The sequence below is a fragment of the Molothrus aeneus genome, chromosome 1 (genome assembly GCF_037042795.1).
Source record: "Molothrus aeneus isolate 106 chromosome 1, BPBGC_Maene_1.0, whole genome shotgun sequence".
Taxonomy (NCBI): Eukaryota; Metazoa; Chordata; class Aves; order Passeriformes; family Icteridae; genus Molothrus; species Molothrus aeneus.
Window position 1 is genome coordinate 137,329,681 of NC_089646.1, and position 10,114 is coordinate 137,339,794.

Genomic DNA, 10,114 nt, shown 5'->3' on the forward strand with positions numbered 1-10,114 from the left:
TCTGACTAGTAATAGTCGTCAATAGAAGATGCTGGAAGCCCTGAAGTAAAGAATTGTAGGGCAGACAGTTTGGAGGCCAACCTGCATATAGGAGAAAATGTTCCCTTGTTTTCCTAATACAGGAGTAGTGGTTTTGTGTGATGATGTTCTGCAGAAAAATCCATCTAAAAGAGTGGATATTATAGACATAAACAACAAGTTTTTTACATACCTTACTCAGCCCTTGATCTCAGTCTAATCATGAATGCCCTGGGTCAGCCCTTGCATAAGATGCTTCATGTTTTCTTTAATTAATTTTATAAATATTCCCTTCTAATTGTATTGAAGGTTCCACTGCAAGCTTTTGCTAGTGGCTAAATTTGGCAGCCTATTACAGACTAGAGGAAGGCTGCATTCTCATCTCCTTCGCAATCTTGTCTCTTTAAATAAAGGCTAGAAGGTCAAGTTTACAAACTTGGTCTAGAACAACTTACAGTAGATAAATTCTACCAGACACTTGAAATCCCGAAGATATAAATAAGACTTTTTCCATTGATCTTTTGGGATAGTAGCTGGAGCCATAAAAACTTTCTGTTTCCTGGCACCCTGGGGCTGCACTTGGCTAATGGTGTATGTTTTCCTCTTGTATCACTTGTCTTACAGTGCTCCTTGCTTAACCACCACTCAGACCCAACCTCTCAGTTTTCAATCACAGCTTGATTGCTCTGCTCCTTTGCTGACTAGATTCTCACAGCTTACAGGGAGCTGTGATTGAGAAAGCAGTTCAGAACTAGGCCTACCAGAGTATAATTTAGGAACAAATATAATCTCCATCACAGCAGAAAAAATTACAATACAGAAAAATTCCTAGGGTTTTTTTTGTACTGAAATGATGCCAAAACAGCTTATGAACTTTTCAGATATTTGTATTTGAAATTTGAATGCTCTTCCTGAATTATCTGTAAAGATTTAGGAAATAAAATCACCGGTTTTAGGATTGTCAAATAGGAAACAACTTGCCAACCATATTATATTACCTCCTTAATAAACTAACCAATTTTTGTATGAAAAACAGTTCCAGAGTTCTTTTGACTCACATTTCCTGTCCTAGAATCACAGTTTTCTCACCTTTGGAAATTTTAATTTCACAGTTTTCTTGTGAAAAAGTTATCCATGTTTGTCCTTGTGTCATTGCTGCTAGCTGGCTGAAGTGAATTTTCACCTTCACTGGCATTTGCCTCTCTTGCAAAAAACAAACTGCATTGTACACCTCTCTGTGCTTTTGTTTCATGAACTTAAATACAACAATCCTTTTTACTCTCTTGACATGAACAGGTTCCCTGTATTCCTGACTCTCTCAGTACTCCCAGCTCCCAGGCTGAACTGCAAATCTGTTCCTGGCACAACTTCAGCCCACGCCATCCAGTTTTCCTCTAGACATTGCATGGTTCAAGGGACAGAGCAGGTCATGGGCAGTCCCAGGAGATGCTTTGGGATGGATCCTGGACTTCTCTTTTAGGTGTGGCACTTGGGAAGAGACAATGCATTTTAGCCTTATGAGACATTTACTTTCAAATGAAGGCATAGCCACAACATTTCAGACATTAATGACACTTCTTTTAGATGCTGGAGATACTCTGATTCAGTTGATGATTGCATTTTCTGTTTTCATGAACATACCACATGTATGATACCACATCAACTGAACTTCTGCAGTTGTGGCCCTTAGAAGCTGCTTTGGTTTACACTTCAACTTAACTATAGCTAAACTAATTTCTGATAACTCATTTCAAAGTATTTTTCAAAGTATTTTTCAATGACCCACCTTTTCAATAACATCACAACACAAAGTCAGTCTTATATAGTACCATTTCTGATGGGTTCTCTAAATGTTTGATGCATGTTCTTTATAATACCAGGCTCAGAAATAGCTAGATTTTAACATTTTTCTCCAGTCTCCAGAATGAGAGACACTATAGTGAATTGCATCTATGTCTAAATCGAAATTTAAGGGCAAATGTCTGGCAAATTTAATCTACTCCTTCAGCAAACTTTCTTGCTCTTTTTAGCAATCAGTCATCAAAAGGGACAGTAAATTAATAAATTAGCAAAACTATTTTTTTTCTTTTTGAAGTCCCTCTTATAGGGAGTACCCACTTATGGACTTAAGCATTTATCTATCTGTTCCACTCCAAACTGCCTTTAACATTTCTTCTGAAAATGTGATTTCAAATTATTTATTTCTGAACATTTTATGCTTTACAAAGATGGTTGCTATTCACTACGTTCCTGTTCTTCTTGATTGTTCTTCTTGCTTTAGTGCAAACCCCTGATAATTACTATATAGATACTTCAGTTGCTTTTTACTTTTTATAGACAAATTCTCAGACAAGACACTGTCCTTGTTATATCTTCTTTTAATTAATATAAATACATGCTTCTAGCTATGAATGTTTTCCTACTCTTTAACCTATTCTTTTTTTGTCTGTGTACTTTTCAATCAAATTTTGTTTTCTTCCTGGTAAAACCAGATGTCTTTTCCACTCCTTGCAATTTTTCTCGCTTCATCACTCACATAACAGACTCCCAAGAGGCCAGCATCCCTCGTGCTCAGTACTGAGCATAACTGTTTTCTAGAGGACAGATATCCCAAAGTCTTTTTTTTTTCACAAAGACAATTCCTGTGACTGTCACATAATTATAGGAAAGGCAAGCTGCAGAAGTTACTGCAGATCATCAGATCCAACCAGATCACCAAATCTAACCATGCTGCTCAAGGCAAGGACAGATCTCAGGCTGTGGAAGCAGCAGCAGGAGGTATCGAAGGCGGGAGAAGAGCAATAGGGATGACCTAGGAACAGGAACATAGCACCTGATTCTGGAGACCATCTCTATCCACATGGATGACAAGAATGTGCTCAGGTTGCTCAACGTGATTTACCTTCAATGAAACAACTGAAATGATTTACCTTCTACAATGAAACAGCTACCTGGATAGGTGAGGGGATAGCAGTGGATATTGTCTCCCTTGACTTCAGCAAGGCTTTCTACACTGTCACTCACAATGTCCTAACAGGCAAACTCAGGAAGTGTGTACTGGATGAGTGGACAGTGAGGTGGACTGAGAACTGGCTGAACAGCAGATCCCAGAGGATCACAGTCAGTGGCACATGCTGTAATTGGAGGCCTATCGCTAGTGGTGCTCCCCAAAGTTCAATACTGGGCCCAGTATTGTTTACCTTATTGATTACTTGAATAAAGAGTGCCTCTGTGATGGACCAAACTTTGATTGGATGGGCTGGCTGAGCCTGTGACCAATTGTTTCCCAAAGTGGGTTTGTGCCAGCTGAGGGAAAATGCTGATAAGAAGCAGATCCTGTGAGGTGGGGTAATGCTTGTTATATTCCAGTCTCTTCCCTCCCAATATCTGACAGTGTAAAACTCCCCCAAGGGAGGTATTGGATCATTCCCACATATACGGGGAATATATACATGGGGATTATATATATATATATATATATATATATATATATATATATATGAATATATGTAACCCATCGAACTCTTTATTGCATGGTCCCCCACTCCCAACAGATCAAGACTGGAAGTCTCACTCTAACCAGGGACACTGAAATTGCAATTGTTAGGTCTTGTCACTGGATCCACAGGTAGTGATATCTTCCCTCTCCACTATCTGCTCTTGTCCCTTCCTTCTTTTTCTTTCTTTTCCTTATATTTTTCCTCATGGTATTTTTCTATAAGTATAGAAAACCAAAATGACTACATGTCTCTTTTCTCTTGCAACCAAATTGTTTTAAAATAAATCTGCCTCATATAGGCACTGGTAATCCAGTGTCATTTCACTCTAATTCACCCCAAAGAATCTATTAACCAAGAACCTCAGTTACCCTGCCTCAGAGGTGGGACATAACAGCCTCCTCACTAAGTTTGCTGATCTGGCAGGAGTGGCCCATCCCCCAGAGCATAAGAATGTATTGAATATGCTGAATGTATTGAAGGCATCTAGAGATTAGCAGTTCTTTATGATCCTAACACATGCACAGCAGTTTCTTAGGACACTCACATCAGAGACAAAAAAGAGTGAGCAAATGCTGACAGCTCACAGAGGTGAGATGTGAGATAGGATTGAAAAACTCATTGATTAGATGCTCTAAAGGATAGAGAAAGGCATGTGTAAAAATCAACTTTAGCACTCAACCTAAGAAGAGACCAGGAGAGAAGATGAGGCCTCAATAGCCAGTGTCATTGTCCTTCAACAGGACACCTGTATTCAAGCATCCTGATGCCTGCCTGCTGGACAGACTACCTGGGTATATATGCCCTGGTGCTTGTCTGTGGAAGACTGAGAGAGCATGTGTGAAATCAGCAATGTTTTAAAGTAAATCACTTTTCAATCCTGTTTTCCTGCAACTACTTCTTGTTCTTTTACTACCCTGTCTCTTCCAAAGCCCCTTTCAAGCAGTGTAAGACTGCTCTTGGAGCTGACTGGAACCTGCTATTCCCTTGGCTGAAGTCCACTTTGTTCTGCCTGTCCTCACATGCCACATCTTCCAGTTCCTCACCAAAGAGTTTAGAACTCCCTGCTCCAGGCCTGGGACCAGCCTTTAGAAGTGCTTGGGCTGTCACCTCACTAGTGTTAAGCAGAGGACAAATGAAAAGAGATTCTCCATTTCCTGAGCAGCTCTGCCTTGACTGCTGTTACCATCGCTGATCTGTTCCAGGTCACGTCATTTGTATGCAGAAGTGACACAACCAGAGGAGACTGCTCTGGTTCATCAGTCTACAAATGTAAATAAACTATGTCTTGGTCACCCTTCAAGGCTGCCATAACAGCCAGTGTGTCTATGGCTTCCTTTTGACCTTGGTGTATGAAAATCTCTAACATCTTCCACTTATATTCTTCCAGGCACCTTCGGCTTATTCTATATGTAATTCACTTATAACATTTATTGATCATCTATTAATTTCACATTAAGTATTTATAAATGCACCCTTCATATAAAGTATGATTCATTCATCCACAAAAATTTATTGTTTGTGGGGTTATCTTATATAAAACAGATCTTTATTATTAACAGAATGAAATTACAACATCCTGTAAAAATCATTCATGATTATGAAGATAGAGAAACTACACTGACATGTTTAATAGTACTAGAAATTAAGCAGTATGGCTATTATACTGTATATATAATATATAGGTTTTTATGGCTGAACAGCTTTTGGCTTCATTCTTTATTTAATAGCTATTTTCATCCCCTACATTGCACTAACTTCCATCATAATTCTCTACAAATCATGTCACCCACTTAAATGCTGTAATTAATTGTCCTACTTGATCAAAGAAACAAATATAGCCATACCTATATATAACACTAAAATATCCAGGAGAAAATTTCAACAGATAGTCCCAGACAATTTGTACTGAAAAATATTTAAATTACAACTTTGAAGTGTAAAGCAACTGCAAATAGGAATTGTGAAATGTAAGAACACACAAAGATAAAGTGCATAGCTAAATAAAAAGGATCATTTCAGTGAGGAAATGGCTTTTTCACTCCTAAAAGATTTTAAGACCTCATACTCATTTGATATGAAATACTGTATTTCTACTAACTTCCAGTACTTGATTTAATGGCAGGCTGATTTATGCCACTGGACAACCTTGTTCAACATCCATTAATGTTACATAGTTTGACTCAGAATCTCTATTCCACAATTTTTCTCAAGACTTCAGCCTTGCCTACAAGGTTACCTTTACAGTAGGAATATTCACTTTACTTATGTCACATTAATGGAGATGTTTCATCCACGCTCAGTGTGATGATTTTTATTTCACCATGATGCCCCTGCATACAGAGAATGGAATTTATTTTGAATTACATGATCAGCTTGGGGAAGGACTGCTTGTCTGTTCACTCCCCTTTCAAACTCCACTTTTTGAGGGACAGTTTCTATGAAGACTCAGAGGACACTTAACAAGCTAAGCTGGAAGTCAATGCAATTCTCAGTATGAAATCGGGATTTGTTTCCAGACATCACTTACAATTGTATCAAAGTATAATCCTGATATACTTTTTCATGCTCTTTTAAGAGTCCTCTGTGCTGCAAGAACAGTGTCTGAGAGCAGGATACAACCTGTACCTTCTGTCTTTGATATGTCACCAGGGCATGACTGTACCTCTGGGGGCCAGACACAGCTATCGATGGTGGCTTCCAAAACAGCACCCACGTGTTAACCCTGGCATTAACTCAGCTGGATAGACCATGGTGCTAATAATGCCAAGGTTGTGGATTTAATCCCTGCATGGGCCTGACTTACAAATTGGACTTGATGATCCCTGTGGGTCCTTTCCAGCTCAGAATATCCTGTAACAGCTGTATTGTCCCTGTAGTGTCAGAGACGGACCACAGTGGGAGCTGCTGTCGGAGAAGATTTATTCTGTGCAAAGCTGCTCCCAGACTTGTGAAGCACTGACAGGTACATTCAGTACAGGAGCTGCAATGTGACCAGAAGGGAGATCACTCCATGGTTATTGCTTGCACCGTGGTTATCACTTTGAGCAAATGCTGAAATGCAGAAAAGTATAATTTGTAAAGCTGACAAGTGTAACTTGCCAAAGAACCAGATTTGCCTTTGACAAATTTAACTGAAAAGACATGCCTACCAACAGAGCACAACTACTATAAGTACTACAAGTACAGCAGATTAGTAAAACAATAGTTTTGATCCAAATACAGCTTTCATGTCAACACACACAAAAGAAATTATATTAATTGGCATCACAGGAGCCTGAGAAGTCAGATGAAAGAGACATTGCCTGACAACAACTGGACCAACAATATATACTTTACTCTGTGTCATGAATTCTAATATTTTCTGATCCATCTAATTGCTAGTGTGCCAAAATCTAGTTAGTTTGTTTATCTTCCAGAGATGTACTAGCCTCAGAGGCACAGTTAAAGAAGCTTTCATGATTACTTAACAAATTTAATTATGTACTCTTTTTTTTGAAAAAGTTCTTGATTTAGTGAAATACATGGTGGATTACAATTGTTAGGAAATTATGAAACTCCTCGTGGAGTGTATTTTGGGAATGTTTTCAGACATTAACAATAACAGATAATTTTCATATACATCAGCCTTTCTAGTTCTATGGATCAGGTAAAACTATCCTAACTGCATTTCAGTATCAAACTGCTCCCAGGGCAAGTAGTACATGAATACCACTGCACTCATGGAGATCTAAGGTATACTTTCATTTCTGCAAAATTTACATTACTGTAAGACTGCTCTCAACTAAACTGCTGTAGAGCATCAGCTCTCAAAGTATTTTAAAAGTTGGCATATTTGACTGAAAATACATTTAAAAATCAATGTGTCTTCTGTATTTCTGAAGCTTGCCTTCAGTCTCTCCCTGCAGAGTTGTCCTTGTGCTCTTTTCCCTGGACCGTTTACTACCTGTCAGTTTCCTCATTAGTTCCACCATCTGATCAACTCTAGAAGTTAAAAATGACCACAAACTGTGGCTAGCAGGTTGGGAGGAGACAGCTAAGAATGCATGCGAAGAGTGTAACAGAAGACAGGAAAGAAGAAAGACGGCAATTTAGCAGCAAGTAGAAACCTTTAGCCCCAAGGAAGCATTACAAGTGTTTATAGGTGTTAAATCTGAAACCTATTAAGCTCCAGTATGAAAAAAAACCTGCTACTTGATCAGCTGCAATTATTAAAAAAAAAAAAAAAAAAAAGCCTTTCCAGAAAATTAATTTTACAAATGGTTAAACACATATTTCAGTTTACTGGAAACAAAATGTGCTAGGAAGAAAAAGGAAGCATGTTTTCAGTTTTCTTCTTGAATAAAAGCCATCAACTTAAATATTTTTAAAATTATTAAGCAGAAGTGGGCTGATACATAATGCAATCAAAAAGGCCAGTCACAAGAATGCTGAGTTTATAGATATTTTTAAATTCTTATACTATTTCTCCTCAGCTGGAAAAAAATATTCCTCATTTTAAGAAACAAAAATCACAGAAACCTTGAAAACCCCAATACAAACACGTTTACTTTTACTGGTTATGGGATGCATGATTTACTGTGTCAGATCCTAACAACATTCCATCTATCCAGGATTAGCAAATACTGAGAGCTGAATTTCCAGGGCAATTTCATAAATCCAAACTTTCTTTGCCTCATTTATATCTCTTTGTGTTCCTCTGTAATGCTCTAATCAGGTCTGGCAACAAAGTACCACACAGTCATTCATTCCCCATCCCAGTGGGAAGAAAAACTGTAAAAAGTAAAACTTAACTATTTGAGATAAGAACAATGTAGTAATGGAAAAAAAAATAAAATACTATTTTTTTATATTAATAATTGTAATAATAATAAATAATGTCATGAAAAGGAGAGAGAGAAGAAAAAAACCCATGGAAAACAAGTGATGCATGGTACAGTTGCTCACCACACTGACTGATGCCCAGCCTGTCCCTGTGATCATTGGCTCTTGGGCAATTCTCCTGGCTTACAGACTGGGCATGATGTTCTATGGTATAGGATATGCCAGTCAGCCATACTGGCCATGCTCCCTCCAAGCTTTTTGTGCAACTGCTCACTGGCATAGCTTGGGAAACTGAAAATCCTTGATTTAAAGTAAGCCCTACTTACTACAACCAAACATCAGTGTGTTATCAACGTTATTCTCATAATAAATTCGAAATACCACACTGTACCAGCTACTGGAAAAAAGTTCACTCTGTCCCAGCCAAAACCAGGACATCCTCAAATTAAATACACTGGTAGGAAATATCTCTGACTTACCATGTAAAGAATTCCCAGCAAGCATAAACCCTTTTTGCTTGTAGCTTTTGGTAAAAGGCTGTATTGTGAACTAAAGGCCAAGTGGCAAGAAACCAGTGTTTTCAGTTCTTCTCAATTTTCATGTACTTCACATGGGATCTGTGGCAAGTGGCCCACACTGAAATCAAGAATCTTAACGACCAGCCAGAGTGCAAATATTTGCATTCAAATGTCTATCTAATGCTCAGAACAGAGTATCACAGTGATTTTGTAGTATATTTGAATGCCATTTTCAGAAACCATTTCACCTATGGGTGACCTAAGGGCAGTCACGGCTCACAGTTGAAAACTTCTGTCCATATGCTCTTGCATAGCAGGTCCCTTTCCAGGACCTCTGGCTCTCCTGTACAGCTGCAGAAAGCTGACTTGCTGTAAACAGAGGCTGAAATTGTCCCTCAGACAAGGTCCCAACATACTGGACAAACTTTGGATTATCTGCCTTGCAATGCTGAAGTTTTTAGAGGATCAAATCACAAGTTATGGTATTTTTCCTTCTACTTCACATGTTAGAAGTGTGACTGTGACTATCCTGAATTTCTTGTTTGATGGCTCAAAAAAGCAATTTATTGTTGCCAATACTTGGAAGTGATTGGGCAAAGCAGCTTAGATTGGAAGGAACTGGAGGATGGGCATGAGACTCAAGAGCAGATTTGGATCTCAAATTTCAAGGGAGAATGTTTGTCAGGGAAAAATGATTACTTCAGTTAATCCAAAGTAATGAAAACATGTTGTCCTTTCTCCTAAGAGAAAGTTTTTTATATATGAACGAAGTTGTTCTGCACTTGCAAATTTATGATTGCCTGACAGAAACACTTGACCAAAGCTGAAAACAAAAATAGGCTTCTTGCCTCAGTTTCTTCCTAAATGTCACTGCATAATGTGATCTGCTATATGCTAGCAGGAGTGTAGATCCTAGTCACAAACTTGCTTTTTTAAGTACCATCTGGAATGCATGTGTCTGAGCAGAGCCCAAGGAGAAACTCAGCGAAGTACGGAGTGCCGCATACAAATCAGTGCTGGTGGCAGCTCTTGAGGAAAAAATGGGGACAGGGAGATCAGTTACATTGTCTGTCTCAGGCCAGGGCATTCAGAGCACTTTGCAAGCTGAGTTAAAAAAAACCCCAAAACTGCAAACAAAGTCAGTAATGGAGAATTATTTTTTTTTAAGAATTGACCTTCATGAGAACCTAAGTGCAAAAGGTTGAAAAATATTTGACCTAATCACAAACATTTGAAAGAGCCATGCAGTAATTTAAT